Source organism: Periophthalmus magnuspinnatus, chromosome 9 (genome assembly GCF_009829125.3).
Source record: "Periophthalmus magnuspinnatus isolate fPerMag1 chromosome 9, fPerMag1.2.pri, whole genome shotgun sequence".
In the NCBI taxonomy this organism is placed as follows: domain Eukaryota; kingdom Metazoa; phylum Chordata; class Actinopteri; order Gobiiformes; family Gobiidae; genus Periophthalmus; species Periophthalmus magnuspinnatus.
Genome location: NC_047134.1, coordinates 4,241,630 through 4,261,913, shown reverse-complemented (window position 1 = coordinate 4,261,913; position 20,284 = coordinate 4,241,630). Strand labels below are relative to the sequence as shown.

The 20,284-nt window shown below is 39.3% G+C and overlaps 1 pseudogene; it reads left to right on the top strand.

Annotated features, from left to right (window-relative positions):
• The first annotated feature begins 5,207 nt into the window (after positions 1–5,207).
• On the top strand, positions 5,208–10,690 carry LOC117375771 (class I histocompatibility antigen, F10 alpha chain-like; annotated as a pseudogene).
• Positions 10,691–20,284: the final 9,594 nt, after the last annotated feature.

The window sequence follows — 20,284 nt, the reverse complement described above, 5'->3', positions numbered from 1 at the left end:
TTTTGAAGCGTGTGTGTTGATTGTTTGCAGTGTGTGGTTTGTAAATATATATTTATTTTGACCCATAGCACTTGTTTTGACTGTATTTTATATACAAATATACATTTTATATTGTGTTTTGATATGATATATAAATGGACAGTAATAGAGCAGCTGGGTGTGCAGATACAGATTCCTCTCAGTGTGAGTTTTCAGTAGGGCCCTCACTGATGTCTGTGGGTTGAAACATTCAAAAGTTATTGCACTTTTTCCAAACGTTCTCCAAATGTCTTCATTCAGATAGGTGTGGAGAGGCCTGGACTTACTCATGATAAAATGATTGTAAAACTCTCATTTTTATAGGTATTGACCTCAAATTTGAAATGTAAGTGGTCAACGGTCTTGTCAGTTGAGGTATGGTGTATTTTTGTCCCCAGCTCCCTACTGCAGCTTTCTACACCTTCATTTTCACAAAATTTCTTTGGTGAGGATGAGAAAAAAATTGTTTTTATGTGTGTTCCAAAGTGTATAAATGCTCAGCAGACAAACTTACAGTGATTCTGACACCTGTGGGTAAAACTATAGTTTGTTACCTTTACAAAGACCCCAAACTAGTGTAGTTACTACTGAGGGTTCAATAATGGTGATTATTTTAATTTGGAGAGGTCAGAACAAAGGCAATTTCACCAAAATCACCCGGAATGCTAAGGGGTTTTAAGCACTCAACAATAAAAGTATGTCGCTGTCGTTTCGCTTCTCTCTCGCGCACTAATGTGCGTCTGTCTGTCACAGCTTCAGACTCCACGTGTGTCTTAACCTTAACACAGGGGTCACCAACCCTGTGCCCGCGAGCGCCATGTCGCCCCCAAGCCCCACATGAGTCGCCCGCAGACCTGTTCTAAAAATAGCACAACTCACTAATGAGCTGCATCTAAAATTAAATTTTATTCTGTTGCTATTTTTTTTTATCACCCTTGCGTTTATATAGATTTAAAAGTGACAATATCTTAAACATATGTTTATTGTGCGTGTGACAAAACCAGTGCTCTGCTCTGCGTTGTGAGGATGCGCTGAATGCAGTTTCTTACTCCAAAACATGGTAGAAAATTAAGAGATCACTTTCACAACGATTTAAGACAGTAAAAGAAACCTGCACGTATCTCATCTGCAGAGCGACTGTGGTGACGGCAAAGCGGCACAATGAGGAGGGACACTTCACTACGTCTCACAAAACTCCACACTAACTACCCACGGGGAAGCGCACTCCCCACGGGGACGCGCACTCCCCACGGGGACGCGCACTCCCCACGGGGGCGCACACTATGGGCAGAACAAGCCCAGAGCTAAACGCAGCTGTGGGTAAACAACAGGCTTTTTTCAAGACACCGGTGAAAAAGTCACACAACGCAACCGAGATTTATTTTAAAATATGTAAGCTTATTTTTCTTTAACATTACATAATTGATAACTTTATGAAACATGGTGAAATGTATATTATTTATGTTTTGTTAAAAAGGTTTGTCAATGGATAGTGAAAATGGGACACTTTTCCTATGAGATGTAGTGATGTAAGTGTCATCTGGAAATTTAACAATTACTAAGATTAGTAAAGTTAATGTGCTAAATACTGATATCTATTTCCCTCCTTGCTCATTGTTGATAATTATTTTGAGAAGTCATTAATGTGATCAGTGTCTTGCAACATGATCAGTGTGTTCACATAGATGATCATCATTTATCATTATTAATAATATATAACTAAAGGCAAACTGAGAAAATGTGTTATTTCAGAAGAGCGTCTCAAACTGGTAGCCCTTCGTATGACTCAGTGCCCATAAAGTAGCTCTCAGGTTAAAAAAGTTTGGTGACCCCTGCCTTAACAGCATATGGCGCCAAATCAAACACAGAAGGAATAGTTTAGAGTCCATAAAGATGTTCTACACAAGCTATTAGCCATGTTTTTATTTTTGGACAATCCGCCTCTTATTCAACTGCTGATGCAATAATATGTATGTAGATTCAATAGCGCAAGCATATGGTGGCGCATTTCTAGGAAAAAATCAGTTGAATTCTCATAAAAAACAACATAACATTTAAGTCTAGGAGCGTGGACAAAAGCGGACTGTGACTTTCATAACCGCGGGAAGCAGGGGTGCTGGGGGTGCAAGAGTAGCCTGTGCTAGATTCCCAGGGGACAAAACTATATCTATTCCTAATAGAGGTAAGATTACAATTAAACTAATACTCATTTAAGTGGTTTTCACACATGCTGGTGTGAAACCCTCGCTCTGTGGAGCAACCCCAGTGCACACTAGATTTATTTTGGTTATTTAACTTTTTGATCGGCCTTATTAACTTGCACCCATCATTCATCCCTAACACACAGCTTGAGCCAAGTGCGAGTCCATCAGCTGATCCCTGAACTTTTTTTTTTTTTAATAACAAAGCGCTTCAAGCAGACGGAGCCTCGTGAATAAAGGCGCACACGCTCGCTTCCTCTGCAGGAGGTTGTCTTTTCTTTCTCCTGTGGCTAAATACACCATGGAGACTGTCCGCTCCAAAGTACGAGTGGAGCTGCTCTGAGACCTCTTCTTTCAGCGCTCTCGGTCCGGCCTATAGTGCAACTGCTGGGCTCTTTTACGTCGACCCGTCTTAATGACAGTGTGAAAAATTGAAATGAAAGAAACCTACCCTATTTTGTGCCATTTTACATGGGTGGTGGAGCGTTGTCCAATCTCCGATCTGCTGGTCAGGGCCAAAGACAAAGATGACCTTGGCAGAGGTGGTCAAAGTACTGCATTTCATTACTTGAGTTTTAGTATAGTTGCTCTGGTCAAATATTACTCCAATACAACAAAAGGACCTCAGTCAAATTACTACTTTAGTTAAAGTACTCAAGTATTATCCATAGAAATAATTTGAACATACAGACATTTTTGCAAATCATTTGAAATCAGTATTGTCTATAATGGCTTGACAAGATGCACATTTCAATTTGTCTAATTCTTATACAGTTCTAGAAAAAAAGATTAGAACTGACCCTAATGACCCTAAAATAGATTAAAACTTTGTCACCACAAATGTAATGGAGTCAAAAGTATATTAAGTACCCAAGTACAAGTCAATTAATATAGATACTGTGAAGTTAACTTAAACGTATGTTATGTCTTCACATTAAAGTCAGTGTGGCTACAAACTTTAGGCTAATGTTGTCTATTCCGTTTATTCCAAGCACTGCATGTAGGGTAACTAAAGTCACATCCTTCCTGTTTCACCCTCCAGCTTTTATATAATTACTATATTGATCGTCAGCACTGATTTGCCACCTGCTCTTGACTAACGCCAGAGGCCGTGTCCCAATTTGCCAAAATGCCCTTAAATGCACCCTTCGAAGTGTGCGTCGAAGGGCATTACGTAACTTCCGGCGCTGTCCCATTTCAGCTCACCCGACAAATGCGGACAAAAATGTGCCAAGTGTTTCCATGGAGATCGACCATAACCGAAGTGTCTCATGTCTCATTTCGCCAAATGCATACCCTTCGAAGTACCAAAAAGGTGTATTCCTCAGTGTAGCCCCTTGCTTAAATGGGACAGGCCTACACCACGGACCGTACTTCCACTGCTGTATTTGCGCGTATGTTACGCATGTTATTTTTAATTATTTATAATAATTTATTATTTAATAAAAAAAAGAGTCAAGGTGTCATTCTTGCATCCGTTTATTTCTGTTTAGACTGAATGAACTACGTTTGAATATAAATAGGTAAATATAACGTTCAAAGTTATTTTTTCCCAATTGTAGTTTCTACATAATGTTAACAAAATATACCTTGTTAAAACGTAATAACAGAGACAATATAATTTTTGCATTCATAGTCTATAAACCAGAAAACACTGATTAGCAACGTAACGATTCAGTATTTGGGCAGATTTAATTTGATCTATGGCTAAGCCACTTTTTAAGCCATAAGATTAATATTTAATCAATAATATTAATAAGATTAATACGTTTGTGGAGCCAATCTCAAGCATAATGAGAAGGTTCTACACGTGTCGATGATAGGTTTATGGGAGATTCACTGTTTTTGAAACAAATCTCCAGAGTTGTATAACCCCCGCCCTCCATTTGAAACTATGACATCATCAGATCGTAGAACAGGACTGTGTAAGCTGTATTTCTCATTCTGACACTTGTGTTTGTTCACAGGTGATATTTGTTTGGACAGATCAGCGCTCCATTCTGAGGCTTCATGAGTTTTCAGTATAAATTAAAACTTTCTCCTGCTTGAATCTTATTAATTAATGTGACATTATTGGGTGGCAGAGTGGTTAGCAGCGCTCGTGGCTCATATCTAGAATGTGTTTGTGACTCCAGATCAGGATCCTGGCTCAGACCTGGTTCACTGCTCCTGACGGCTTTAATCCAGAGACACTGAAGGAGAGGGCAGATGCAGAGGACACATTTCTTACCTTTGACTTTTACTGGAGTGGTTGTTTAAAGCAGTTAAAGCCTCTTTGAAATCTGAACCTGGGTTATAGGGCAGGGCCATGTCGTATTGGTCATGATAAATCATTGTTTGCTTTGGGGGTGTTATGACATTTGGAATAGATTTGGAAAGACTGCTGCAAGCATCTAACTCTTACCAAGCAGCATGCTAGCACCATTATTGGTCTGGGGCCCAATCTGGAATAAAATGATAAGGACAGAATTTTGTATGGTGCATGGCATCAGGAAAAGCTGTTCACAGGGCACTGTAGGTCCCCCAAAAAGAAGGCTGTTAATGCAGGAGTTGACAGCACACAAAGGTGTGTACTTGGTTCTACTGGGTCTGCAGCTCAGTAGCGGAACTGCAGCTGCCTAGTAGAAACTATATTCATGCGATTATGTAACATTCATAACAGCCATGACACCAAACCTTATCAAGATGGTCACTAATTCTAAAACTCATTTTGAACACCTTAAGGCAGTTGCATAATAAATGGTTTAAGGCACAAGATGTTGCCATTCTGCTGCAAGGGTTGGCAGTGGACCATTGTTCCCCATCAACACAAAGCCCACTGAAGTTACTCCACGCAGACATGCCACCTGATACAAGTGGGCAGGCAAATACCAAGCTCTGTGTCAGGGACAGAGCAGAGCTGAGTCCCATTCAGCCAAAACCACCTCAAACATCTCAGCCAGTTTTTATATGCCACTAATGCCACCTCAGACCACAGCACCTGGCAACATGACGCCAATGTTCTCTTCATCTCCACACCACAATCTGAGAGCACTCCTACTGATCCTGCCCAAACACAAGACAAACCACAAAACCGCAAGCACACAAGGACAATCACCTCCCAACAGATGCACCAAGTGCGGAAAACTCCCCACCACATACAGCTATAGCCAGTTTAAAGGCAGAATTTACTACCCCAACTGTGAGACACTCAATAAGGAGCAGTGGAGCAGCGATTATTATTATTATTATTATTATTACTATTATATTTGTATTATGCGGGCGCTTTGAGAATAAAATTGTAACATTTTAACATTAAAGTCATAGTTTAATGAGAATTAATTCACAATTTTATGACAATAAAGTTGTAATTTTACAAGAATAAAGTCGCAGTCAGCGCAAAGATGTAATTTTATCCAGACTTAGGGGACGGCGTAATTCACCACCACGACCAGAGTGCAAAAGAATGGCCTTTATTTGAGTTAAAAGATTACATTAAAACCTACGTACGATAGTAGATCTTTATATTGCTGGCCGTTTAAACATTAACAACTGTTGAATCATTTACCCAGATATGACACCCATGAGCCTCTGTGCGTAGCTGAGCGCTCCTGGGCAGGACACCGACAGGTGTAGGAGTCTGTGCCTGAGGTGTACCTGGAACATCCACAGATACAGGGTGTGCGCAGTGCTCCAGACCCTGTACTGGGGAACGGAAGACAGTGTGCAATGTCGATCCCGCATAAAGAATTCGGGATCAGGGACTGAAACAAGCTGTCTATAAAATTTGTCTATAAAATAGCTCTAAGTACTAGATAACAACAAAACAAAAAGAAAGAAAAACATTATATAGATATAGATAATATAATATAATATAATATAATATAATATAATATAATATAATATAATATAATATAATATAATATAATATAATATAATATAATATAATATAATATAATATAATATAATATAATATAATATAATATAATATAAATAAATATAGATACATTTACAACAAAACATTACTTTGATAACATTGTTTCTTATAAACGTGATTTATATTTGTATTTACTGTAATTGAGAAGGACTGCACTAAACTGTGACCATCTGCACACAGAAACAGGACAGCACAGTGGACGTAGAGATTAGGCTACTTCGGTGCGTAAAGCCGGGGCTGCCCAGTGCGCACGGCTCCACAGGCCCGGGGGGGCTGAAGTTATCAACAAGGAGCACATCTTTGAACGGTGAGTGTGCGCAAAGTGCCCATGTTTACAACAGTAGAGAAGCGAAGGTAAACGAAGCGGAGTATGGGACTGCACTGAGACTCCTCCACCTGTTAGTGAAGAGTGGGTCTGCGCTGAGACTCCTCCACCTGTTAGTGAAGAGTGGGTTTGCGCTGAGACTCCTCCACCTGTTAGTGAAGAGTGGGTCTGCGCTGAGACTCCTCCGCCTGTTAGTGAAGAGTGGGTCTGCGCTGAGACTCCTCCGCCTGTTAGTGAAGAGTGGGTCTGCGCTGAGACTCCTCCGCCTGTTTAGTGGAGTGTGGGTCTGCGCTGAGACTCCTCCGCCTGTTTAGTGGAGTATGGGTCTGCGCTGAGACTCCTCCGCCTGTTTAGTGGAGTATGGGTCTGCGCTGAGACTCCTCCACCTGTCTGCGTCTCAGAGCACAGCCTGTGTTCTGTACAGTGAGCTCCAGGGGGCGCCAGTCTCTGCAGCTTTTTCCAGGAGAAGTCCAGTCACTCCACAGGGACAAAATGTGGCCTACTTCATTCAACAGTTTGTGGCTGATTAAAGGCAGCGTACAGCAAAATTGGAAGCAGAGTCAAAAGCAGAGTCAAAAGCAGAGTCTAACGATGAGTCTAACAATGAGTCTAACAAATTGAGATTACACCACTGTTTTAAATCCTCTCTTAGAGGGAGTCATGCACTCCTGTATGAAAGAGACCACAGAATAAATGCGACCTTGACCAAAGTGATAGAAAAGTATAGCCGCTATATCTCAGTTTCCTGTGATTACAAGAATATACTGTTATACTGTTGCATGGGAAACAGAACGTTTTGTACCTTTGTGAGAAAGCAAGTAATCTATTATATTTGTATATTGTTCATTAAATGTCAATGTTTTTCGCTACAGTTTTATCCTCATAAAATTCTGACTTTATTCTTATGAAACTATTACTTTATTCTCACAAAATTACGACTTTTTCTGGCTTCGACTTTATTCTCATTAAATTACGACTTTAATGCCGTCGTAGTTTCGTAGTTAAAAATACTACCATTTTCCATTTTGAGATGCAAATGAAAATCAGTTTAAATTTAATGGAAAATTAAATATATTTGTTTATTAAACATTAATTAAAACAAACTTGGTCATAAAAAGGATATTTACCTGTTAATCTTGTTCACACTTTAGTTACAGTTAAATGATTTGGCCCCATCTTAATCCTGCACCAGTCACTTACTACACTAATATCAGATAGAACTGAATATCCCTAAGCTCATTCTTTAACGTAGTAGTGTTTTCATTTATTAGAATTTAAAGCTCAGCAATATGATAAAATCTATTATGATAAATATTTTTACTTTTATATTTTTGGATTCAGTTGTATTTTGTCGTATTAAAACAAATAAAAATGTCTTTCTTAATTTCATGAACATAAACAAGACAGACTTTTAATCAGTTTCATTTCACACAATAGCCATATTTCCTTCATCCAGAGTCTTGCGTCTGCTCCAAACCTGTTGTTTTTCCTGACAGAGGACTGGCTATAGACTTCTCCGTTCAAAAGACCCAATCTGATTATTGACCACTAGAAATGACTGAATCTCTGTTTGATTCATTGCACAGCCCTTTTTGTAATGGCTGCTCCAGTTTGTTGTTGGAGTAAATGGCAGAAAATCACAGGGGGTGGATTTTCTATATTATTGGTAAACTGCTTTGTATATTCATCTCAAAACTCTGCAGCATTCATTCAAATTAAAGTCATTCATAAAAATCACTAATAACATAAGAGCCTTAACTGTTATTTATACTGAGATCTGAAATGGTTCTTGTTGTTTCCACAGCAGTTCACACTTTGAGATATTTTTACACTTCATCATTTCAAGTTCCAAACTTCTCAAAGTATGTTTCTGTTGGATATGTGAACGACCTTCAGATCATTCATTACGACAGTGACACAAAGAAATTGGTCCCCAAACAAGAGTGGATGAACAAACTCACAGAGGAGGACCCTAGGTACTGGGAAAGAAACACTCAGAGATGTTTGGAGAATGAGCAGGTGGGAAAAGGAAACATAGAAACTGTGAAACGCCGCCTTAATGTGACCGGAGGTTTGTGTCGTCTGCACTTTTCAGATTATCATGTATCAACTTTTTATAAATGAAACACATTTAGTCTGAAATATTTATGGACAGTTTTTTCTTGTAGTGAAAGTAGGAAAAATGTAGTTTTGATGTAAATCTTTTTGTTTGTTTGCAGCACTGGAGTTTTGTTGGTCAGGGATCAGGGCTGTGGTACATTTACTTGTTTTTCATATTCTATTCAGTCAATCTTTGTATATAACCCAAAATCACAACAGCAGTTTCCTCACAGAGCTTCACAAAGTTGTAGATTTAAAAGAAACAATAATGAAACATTGACCAACTGAAGCTGTAAAATGTGAGGAATTTAACCATTGCAAATGTAAACATTTCACTCCAAAATGCAACTTGTGATTTATAAAAAATGAAATAAGAAGTTTGAATCCTTTAAAGGATTATCTGAAGCTCTATGGCTGTGAATGGGACAATGAGACTAGTGAAATCAGAGGATATGAGCAACACTCTTTTGATGGAGAAGATTTTATTTCATTGGATTTTGACCCTGAAACTTTTGTCGCTCCAAAACAACAGGCTTTTATCACCAAACTGATATGGGAGAGGGATGGAGAGGCTGTCAGAGTGAAACACTACATCATCCATGAATGTGCTGAGTATCTGAAGAAATATGTGCGCCACGGAGAGAGCGCTCTGAACAGGATAGGTAAGAGACATGTAGTTTTAAAACTCTATAACAGATAATGACAAAAACTGTCATAATTATATAATATGTATAATTCATATGTATATGTATATGTATAATGTGTATAATTCACGCTGGAGGGAAACAGACAATAACGACTATGGACTATAATGATTATCTGCTCCCATTTCAGCTAAACACTACAGGGGAGGGCATCTGACACACAGGGATACAGGAGGATGGGAGGGCACCTGACACACAGGGATACAGGAGGATGGGAGGGCATCTGACACATAGGAGGCTGGGAGGGCATCTGTAAACATGTCAGTAGTTGTGTAATGCACTGTTGTGGTGCTGTGTAGAGCTCCCCCTGGTGTCCCTGCTGCAGAAGTCCTCCTCAGCCCCAGTCACGTGTCACGCCACAGGCTTCTACCCCGACAGAGCCATGCTGTTCTGGACCAAAGACGGAGATGAGCTGCTGGAGGACGTGGAACTTTGAGAGATCCTGCCCAACAGAGATGGGACCTTCCAGACTAGTGTGTCCCTGGACCTGTCCTCTGTCCCCCCTGAGGACTGGGACAGGTACCACTGTGCATTCCAGTTGTCCGGGGACAAAAATAAGTATCTGACCAGACTGGACCGTTGCATGATCAGAAACAATGGTGAGTTTTTGATCACAGGGATGTCACAATATCACATTCTAGTCTGAAGATTATTGTGAGAAGAACTATCACGACAAAAAGATTCTGTAGTTTTTGACCTCTGACCAAACAAGAGTTACATCCTTAATTGAGTTTGTTGTGGTTAATAGCAGACACTTGACCCACCCTGCCTAGTATGAATGTGGTGTGTGAGTGTTGGTGGTCAGAGGGGTTGATGGGGCAGATTGAGGGCAGAGTGAACAGATAATGCACCAAATTGTAAAGTGACTGAGCGTCTGGAAAAGTGCTGTATAAGATGATCATGCATTATTCCTTAGGGGATGCTCACACTCACTCAATCAGACCCAAGCATAGAAAGCCCCTAAAGCGCGGTACGTTTGTCCAGTGTGAGTGGACTTTGGCCTGGTTGGAGGAAAGTTCTTGTACACACACACACACGCTATTTATGTTTACGAGCCCGTGTATCAGGACACATTTGACAGCTATATCATCAGGAGCTTCATGCCCCTGGTAGGGTCACCCATGGCAAACAGGTCGAGGGGGATTGGGTCAGACTACGAGTGGTTCAGAAGCCCGTTATGACGAGTGAAAAAGCAAGGTCAGCTACATTGCCCAGACCGCCGTCACTGGGGCCCCACCCTGGAGCCAGGCTTTGGGTGAGTGCCTGACAGCAAGCGCCTGGTGGCCACGAAGACCACGAGGACCGGTCGGGCACAGCCCAAAGGAACGACGTGGGGCCGTCCTCCTGTGGACCCACCGCCTGCAGGCTGATCCATGAGAGGCTGGTGCAGAGAGATCTGGGCAGCAGTCGAAGGCATGGGCCTTGACAACCGGATCTCCGGACATGGATACTGGTTCTGGGGACATGGACTGTCACCTCGCTGGGGGAAAAGAAGCCTGAGCTTGTTCGAGAGATTGAGCGTTACCAACTAGATATACTTGGCCTCACCTCCATGCACAGCTTGGGCTCTGGAACCCAACTTCTTGAGAGTGACAGACATTTCCATTTATTGGGCGTTGCCCCCAGGGAGAGACTGTGAGCTTGTGTGGGCTTGCTTATTCCCCACAGCTCACCTGCCTCGTGTTGGAGTTCACCTCAGTGAACGAGAGGGTTGCGTCCCTGCGCCTTTGGGTTGAGGACAGGTCTCTCACCATGTCGGCCTACGGGCCAAACAGCGATGCAGAGTCCCTAGGAGGGGTACTAGACAGCGCACTGACCAGGGACTCTGTTGTTCTACGACTTCAACGCCCAGGTAACGACAGTGACACCTGGAGGGGGGGTGATTGGGAAGAACAGCCTCCCTGATCTGAACCTGAGTGGGGTTCTGTTGTTGGACTTCTGTGCTAGTCACAATTTGTCCATAACGAAAACCATGTTTGAGCACAAGATACCAGGACACCCTAGGTCGGCCTCGAAGAGATTCTGGTAAACTGTCCAGCGCCCCAAGAGGCAAAAGCAGTGCTCCACCAACACTGTTTACAATGCAGGCGGAGAGCTGCTGACCTTAACAGAGGAAGGAATACTTTGAGGATCTCCTCAATCCCACCGTCACGTCTTCCGAGGAGGAAGCAGAGACTGGGTACCCGGAGGCGGACTCATCCATCTCCCTGGCTGAAGTCACTGAGATGGTTGGCAAGCTCCTCGGTGACAAGGCTCCAGGGGTGGATGAGATCCATCCTGAGTACATGTTTCAGGTGGTTTGCGATTGTATGTTTCAGGTGGTTTGCGGTTGTATATTTCAGGTGGTTTGCGGTTGTATGTTTCAGGTGGTTTGAGGTTGAAAGAGGAATTAATTAATGTACTGGTCTAATATATCATATTCTTCCCAGATGATAGGAATTTTTATTGGCTCTCAGGTCTTCAGTTGAACTGGCCCAATTGATCATAATCAGTACTTTTTACAGCAAATTTGAGCAATCCTACCAATATAACCTAAATAACATCACATTGCATTGTCATACAGACCTAATATTAATATTTCAAGCCTTATTTAAAGTATAGAGTCAAAACTATGTTAAATGCACCCATCTGAATTATCCACTGTATTGACCACTGGCCCTCCATGTCGAATATTTTTCAAGATATGGCCCTCGTTGAAAAGAGTTTGGGCACCCCTTATTAAGAGTATGAATTCACTTAAAGTAACTAAACTAGACATTTAGGATGCAGACAACGCACATCAGTACCTGTGTCTGTGATGTTAATGTGACTCACCTGTTGTACCCGTGTCTGTGGTGTTAGCGTGACTCACCTGTGCTGTCCCCTGTCTGTCTCAAAGAAGAACTGCACAGCTCTCATCTCTCCTGTGTCGGCTGCTCTCGCTGTTGTTCTCACTGCTGCTGTCCTTGCTGTGGTCACCTTCATCTTGTACAGGAGATGTAAAGGTAACACAACATTTAGTCATGTGTTTCTCCTTTTGTCCAAACTTCAAACATTAAACTAACATGTTTTTTTGTTTTTGTTTCAGCCAAACAGCCCACGCCTCATAAGTAACACTTTTATTTACTATTTACTTTATTTACTTTTATTAATACTACTACTATTACGGTACTGTGACGATAAGTTAGGAATGTGCAAATCGATTTTAAGTATCGATACTTTCGATACCAGCTGTTCTAATTTATTGTATCGATAAAGTTCTAGAAGAATCAATACTTGTATGAAATTTCATATAAGCCTTTGTGACTCATCATAACACAGTGTTAATGTGATTTCCAAAGTAGATTTGTGTTTTAAACTGTTGTTCAAAGAGTAATCTAGAGGCAGAAGCAGTGCTTCACTGTGTGTAATAAACTGTACTTTTGTGTTGTAGCTCCAAATGAGCCAGAAGTGCAGGAGTTGAACCCTCAGCCACCGTGAGTCTAACACTTTACTCTGTGTTTATCATCTGCTCCAAACCTGCTCCTTTAAGGGTGAGCTCATACTCGCCCAATCCAACCGTGTCCAATCAGAAGCCCCTAAGCCAGACAGGTCAGACAGGTCAGACTCATTTGTCCCTTGATACAATTATATTTGGCACTCGAGATCATATCAAATATGTATTAAAGCTGGCGCGCAGGCCGCCGCGTCAGTATAGCGCATGCACCTCTAATAATACGAATCCCAGAATGCTTTGCAAATGTGTTGGCGCTGGCCCCCACCACTTTTGTTGACACTCAGTAGCATCTGCTACCTGTCGCTTCACTCAAATTTAATCCACCCCTTCTGAAAAACATGCAGATCTTGTTGAAATGTTTCAATAAATATTAAATTTGGCCCACGATTTAGTCACAGTTTTTAATTTTGGCCCTCTGTGAATTTGAGTTTGACATCCCTGTCCTAAGGGATTCACGCCATTCTGAGGCTTCATGAGTTTTCACAGTTTAATATTAAATTCAAACTTTCTCTTGCTTGAATCTTATCAAATATGACATTATTGTGTGGCAGAGTAGTTAGCAACGCTCTTGGCTCATATCTAGAATGTGTTTGTGACTCCAGATCAGGATCCTGGCTCAGACCTGGTCCACTGCTCTCAACGGCTTTAACCCAGAGACACTGAAGGAGAGGGCAGATGCAGAGGACACATTTCTTTGACTTTTACTGGAGCGGTTGTTTAAAGCCGTCATTCTGTTTGAAATCTAAACCTGGGTTATAGGGCGCAGCCGTGTCGGTCATGATAAATCTGTTGCTCTAGGGGTGATAGGAAATTTGGAATAGGAAATTTGGAATAGATTTGGAAAATAGAATTTGATTGCATCAAACTTCTTCCACTTAGGCCCAGAGCATCTTAAACACTGACTGTGGAAGATCTTACTGTATATCTATAACATAAAGAGCGTAAGACAAGTTTCACAGTTAAAGGTGCCGTACCTGATTTTTACTGTTTTAAAAATGTAAAAAACAGAACTAGTTCATTTTAAATGTTTGCAGTGGTCCAAAGTTATTCTCACTTACCTTATGCATTCAGAGCATCCTAATTATTCACCATGATGAGTTTATAAGCACAACTCTCACCGACCAGAGTGGAGTTTTGTCATTGTAATTATCTGGACCATACAGACTCTAAAACACATATGAAAAGACCTTTTTATACCAAAGACAGAGGTCTTATTAAATCAAAATGTCCAAAAAGAACATTATCCTCACATATTTTGTATTTAGAAGCTTTCAATCTCCATATTTCAGCCTTTATTTGGCTCATAATATGTTTAAAGTCTCCAATAGAAATGTTTGACTAGTTGACTGCTAAACTAATCGTTAGCTGCAGTCATAGTTTATACCGTTAATGTAAATCTTCTCTTTTATATTGTGATCAAATTGTAGTCCCTGCTCTACTGGAGCACCTGTAGGAGACCAAGGACAGATTTATGATTTAACTTTGTTTTTTAAGGCACTAAAGACGTTTATTGATATTTTGCAACTGATGTTATCAACATTCCCTGGGTGTGTGATGCTAACTGTAGGCACTGCTCTGTCTGAAGATCTGTTATTCAACTTAGACTTAAATCTGAGTTTTGTTTTAAAAAACTGTTAAACAACTCCCTAAATTTATATTACAAGGTAGATAGCGTTAGCCAACAGTTTTTTAGTTGGTCTCTCACCTTTTTGTTGAAAATCAAACTCCTAAACAGGACCATCAACGCTCCTGAAAAGGTGTTTAAAGTTTAAATCCATTTTGTATTTTTCTTGAGTTTTCAGACCATTTAAAAACTTACTTTGCAAGTGTTTGCTAACTGTTTACTGAACATTCTTCCATAGACATACATGCAGTACACTTCCAGCATGATGTCACTGTATCTATTGTCAATGCTGTTTTTTTCCATTGTGAAAAAGTATTGATTTCGTTTGTTTATTTAAATATCTGCTGGATCAGTTTGTTTATTCTATTTCATTATGGTTTATTATTGTGTGATTTGTATAAACTTTTGTGAAGGCTCATTTTCTTATTAACTGTAGATGCACAGTTTGAACTCATCTGCACATTTTTGCTTTTCAATAAAATCTAATTGGATGAAAAATATTGTTTCCAAATATCCGTGATAAACTTTGGACAGAACGAGACAGGAGCGCCAACTAGTGGTGTACATGTCACTTTATAGTATAGGGCAGGGGTGCTCAGACTTTTTCAGTATGTGAGCTACTTTTAAAATGACCGTGTCTGTAAGATCTACCACCTAATACAAAAATGTTAAACATATATTTATTTGTAAATGTATTATGAATTCTTACATGTACAGTGCATTTTGATGTACCTTGCACAGCGTCATGAGATAATACTGCACAACACAATTGAACTTCTTACATGTTCATAATTAGTTGAATGATGATTACTGCTCTGATGACTTGCACTGAATGGAATCAGTGAGGGATGCATAGTTCGGGCAGTAGCTTCTGACAGTCAGCCAGGAGTAAAATTGCATTTTTCGTTTGAAAGCGATAACAGAGCTAATCATGTTGATTACGGTTTTGTCTTTTTTTCATAGCCATAAAAATCACGTTAAACGAAGTATCAGAATTTACTGCATTTTTTAACACAACTACTTCTATTTTACACATCCATCCGTATTTTTTCTTTTACACATCGAATAAATGACTGGGAAAATCCCCGCAGCCCCCGCGCTCTCACTCGTCACCTTCTAGGGACAACAGAGGCAGATTACTGTAATGATGGTAAAATATTTAGATAGCCCCATGTCTCCGCTTTGAGACGCCGTTTGAATTTACATGAGAGCACGACTGGGCACGGAGTTACGCTGCTGGAAAGTCCGCAACCACGATCTATCTGTGACGATAAGATCCGACGCTATAGGGTTAATAACATTATTTTAATAACAGAAAATATGTAAAATGCATACATTTCCCTGAAATTCATAAAAATGTAATCCTCATTTAAACTATAGATATTTTTTAACCAACTGATTACTGATACTGAAAATATAAAATATAATAAAATGAAATAAATATCAAAATAATACATTAAAATGACCTAAATATCAAAATAATACATTAAAATGAAATAAATATCAAATTAATACATTAAAATGAAATAAAAATCAATAAACTTGATAGCGGCCCCCACTATTTGAGAAGCACTGAGATAAATTACCATGCCTTTTGCTACCCCCTCCCAAACATGTTCAAAAGAATATGCTCCGATGATTCACTAACCAAGCTTAAGACAACAAACAAATTCATCTTTTAAACAAAATTCTTAAAACTGTTTTTGCTGTTTTTGTGAGTTTTGCCAAATGCCAATTGAGAGAATAAATGAAGATACTTAAAATAAAGTTCACAGTTTTTGTTCTTTGTGTTCAATGCACTTTGTTCAGTGGAGTATTTCTTGTGAAACATATAGAAAAGTTACAAACTACATTAACTTCCATTACCTGGTTTTCCTGATTTAGGGGTCACTATTGTATCATTTGTGTACACTGCACATAGGACCTTTATGTGTGGAGTTTGCATGTTTCTCCCCGTGTCTTGGTGGGTTTCAATGAGCAACACACTAAACTTTGAGCTGAGAGAATTTTCTTCTTCAAAATGATAAGTGACCAATGAGCAACTTTGATTTATGCATGACTGAAATAAACAAATCTGATTGCACAGTAGCCTACTATCTGACTCGAGGCACGACGAGGGAGTGGTGCCCAGACCGATATCCTGTTTAAAAATACAGAGGTATATAGTGTAGATTTATCCAGGTGACTAGTTAATAGTAATTCCATAGTTTGCACAACACCTTTGAGGTCATCACCCACTACTCTGGCATGTGTCCTCTGTTTGGTTAGAAGGTGGTTAATTTACCAAGGATACATATGTTACATTACCCATAATACAGAAAAATAATTTAGAAGAAAAAAGAGGCATGGATATATATTGCCTTTGAATATATTTAAGTTTGATTAAATAGGCTAAAAACTAAAACAAGGTGAGGTAAATAGGAAAAAAAAATCTTGAATTTTGCTATATCATTTTGAAACCTGTTTACTTAGCCTACATAATTACACATTTTTCATCAGTTAATATTTTCCCATAAAATATATAGGCTACATAAATAATTCCAATAATCCTAAATTAAAAATAAAAAAGGTCCCGATTTGTAAAAATGTATCCCTTTATTTTGCTGACATAGGCCTATTAGGGTGTTTTGGATATTTTTAGAAATTGTTTTTTTTTTTTTAATTGCCTGGGATCCAGAAGACACACTTCCCAATCCTTCATGAAAATGTGACTCAACACCGGTGAGTCTCCGTTTTCAGATGGGCGTGGATGACAGGTGGACAAGACACGTGCTTGCATGGAAGGGCCTGTCCCATTTCATGCACCCGATGAATGCAGCCAACAAATGTCTCCTGCGTTTCCATGGACATTGGCCATGAACAAAGCATGCGTCCGAGCAGACTTTGGGCACTGCTATATCCCATCATGCACCGCACGTGTCTTCTTCTATGGGAGAAACAATGTATATTTTCTTAAAGTTATGTAATACTTGCTACAATTGGGAAGAAAACACATATACCGTTATATTTGCCTATTGATATTCAAAGGGAAAGATTAGTTCCTTACTTCTTTCAATATAAACAGAAATAAACACCTGCGACAACACCTTGACTCTTCCTCTATGAAATAATAAAGAATTAAAAGTAAAACTGTAATTATTTCAGTGTCCACATGTTTTGGTCATGAGTCAGCAACCGTCATGGTTGCTAGGCGACATAACGTAATCGACGAAACGTAAGTGCACAGACAGGCCGTGTCCGAATTCGTCAAATGCATACTCTTCCAAGTACTCTTCGAAATACCCGGCCGAAAATGTGTACTCCTCAGTGTAGCTAGCTCTGGCCGAAATGGGACAGGCCTACAACACGGCCCATACTACCTCCACTGTCTTTGGCTGTGTCCCAATTCGCCAAATGCACCGTTCAAAGTAAGGACATGGATTCCCTAAATGAAAATGAAAAAAATGAAAAAAAGGCTTAACTCAGAATGAATAAATAGTTTATTAAAAGCATTCACTCCCAGTAACCACTTAATTAAGGGGTTAGAGTTAAGAGTTAGGAGCATTAACTAAGAAGTTTCTAAGCCTGAATCATCAAGGCTTTGTTCATGCTTTATTAAGGCATAAGTATGTGTAGTCATTATAAAGTATTACTGAAAAGTCTTATCAATCATATACTGCACATCATTAGTATAACATCCTGCCAAGATTTGAGTTTGGCAGGATTCAGCGACAGTCCTATAGTCCTCCATATGGATCCTAAATGTGCAATAACTTCAGTTACAAAACACATTATTTCTCATTATGTCATTATTTCTCTTATTTCTCAGAATACCTTCTCACTGTGTTGAGTCATGCGCTAACATTCAGGGCTCCCTCTGGTGGTTCACTGCACTGTGTGGATGATACCATGGATTGCTCCATCTGAGAGACAGATGGAGCAATAGGGTCAGCCTATCTGTCCTCAGTCAGTTCGTGCACAAATACAACGACATGTGTCGACTCTCAGCTTATACAGTGATCCACCTGCCGATCAAAGCCCTTTTTATGGAACTGAGAGGAAGTCATTAAGTGTACATTCACACTCCGCCAATGAGACAAATCCACAAATACTAGCCTACAGAAATGCCATTTGGTTTAGGGCCTTCTTTGGAAGGTGTGGAAAGAATGCTGTGCAAAGAAGCAAGTACAATGTTTTATCATGTAAACATTATATACAGTTAAAATTCAATTTAAACAAGAGAAGCAGGGAGTTTCCCACCTGCCGACAAGTAAGTGGACAAATCTAAATTTCCACAAGTTATAAGTCATTATAAAGTAAAAGTACAGTCTCCACAGAAACTGTTTATAGGAACATAACATACATTATAATACGTTATTTGTATACTACTTGTATACTAATTGTACAATAGCCTATATTCCGAAAACACTTAAACAGGAGAAGTAAGAGTGTCCCACCAGTCGACAAGTTAGTGGGCAACCCCAAATCTCCACATCCTATTAGAAAGTATTAGAAAGTGTACTGATAATAATTTAGTCTGCACTTGCACTTTCTGTTGCTGGTGAGTTGAGACACCTGTATACTGCGCTGTATACAGTACAAGTAACAGTTTTTGTTTGTTTGTTTTTTGAAAAGTGACACGTGGAACAAATTCATTGACTAAACAAAAACTGCAAGTAATGTAGCCTACATAACTTATTTCCAAAATAATATAGGTTATCGATTAACTTTATATTCTCATAATGTCAAAATAAATTTTAAAATTCATTTTTTACATTTATGAACTTTTTTTTTTTTTTTTTTTTTTTTTTTTACAGAGAAAGGAAACATTTAATGGCATCAACAAACATAATGATATAGACAGATGTGTGACTAGCAATAAATGAAAAGCGTTGTCAAATGAGAGAGCAAATAAAAAAAGAGAGCAACTAAGATAGAAGTAAATAAATACAAGAGAGCAGGGAAAGAGAAAGAGAGGGGTCACACAAGCAAGGTAGGTCTTCAGATACAGATTCAGTTACTGCCCCGATTGAATCTCCCATAATGCTATGCTAAGGTGCGATTCAAACTAGAGACCTATATGATATGGTTTCCATTGTGAAGACACACTGGGGTGCAGACAAATAGGAGCAGAGGTCAGCACCACTGGTCCGTGGACAGCTCCTCCAGCTCTCCTCCATGCCTGACCCGTGGATTTGATGATGAGGTTTTGTTTATGGTGACAGGTGGAGTTCACCAAATGTGACCTCTCTCACACAACAGATAGCTCTTGTTACCTTGTGATAATGAACTGTGATCAAAATGTCCACCTAAAAAAGGGAGTGGGAAGAAGTATCATTTATTTAATCCCAGACCCAAATGTAATATTTGATTATCTCTTACATCACAATCAGAGCTTTGTTTTTGTCCATTTTTAGCACTAAAACAACATCATCCACAAGGCTATATATTTTTTGATGACCTAATTTTTCCGGGTCACGGTGAAGGTCAAGTCTGCTTTATAATACATGCATCATTATGAATAAATTAAATTAGACATTAAACTCATGTTCAAGTAATTTCATTTTCAACAAACCTATAATACAGACTTATATGGAGGATATTGCTATTGTACTGTCAAAATTCTGAATGTTTATCATGTTTTTGGTTAATATTTGTGCAGTTACTAAGACATTCCACATGAAACTGGTAACAATGTCTTCTCTATCAACATAAATTAACATATTTGAAATTATTTACACACAATAAACACAAATGCTATGCAAAAACAAAATTGCTATAGGCTCACCCCTCCATTTGATATTTTGACGTAAATGTTACCTACAGTTTTTTTAATCCACAAATTAACTTGACAGAAAGGTAGCTGTTGAAAATGGTGGGTATAGAATATATTGAGTGCTGAGAAGAGAAAAATAGAACATAGACAATATTGGTTAGATAAG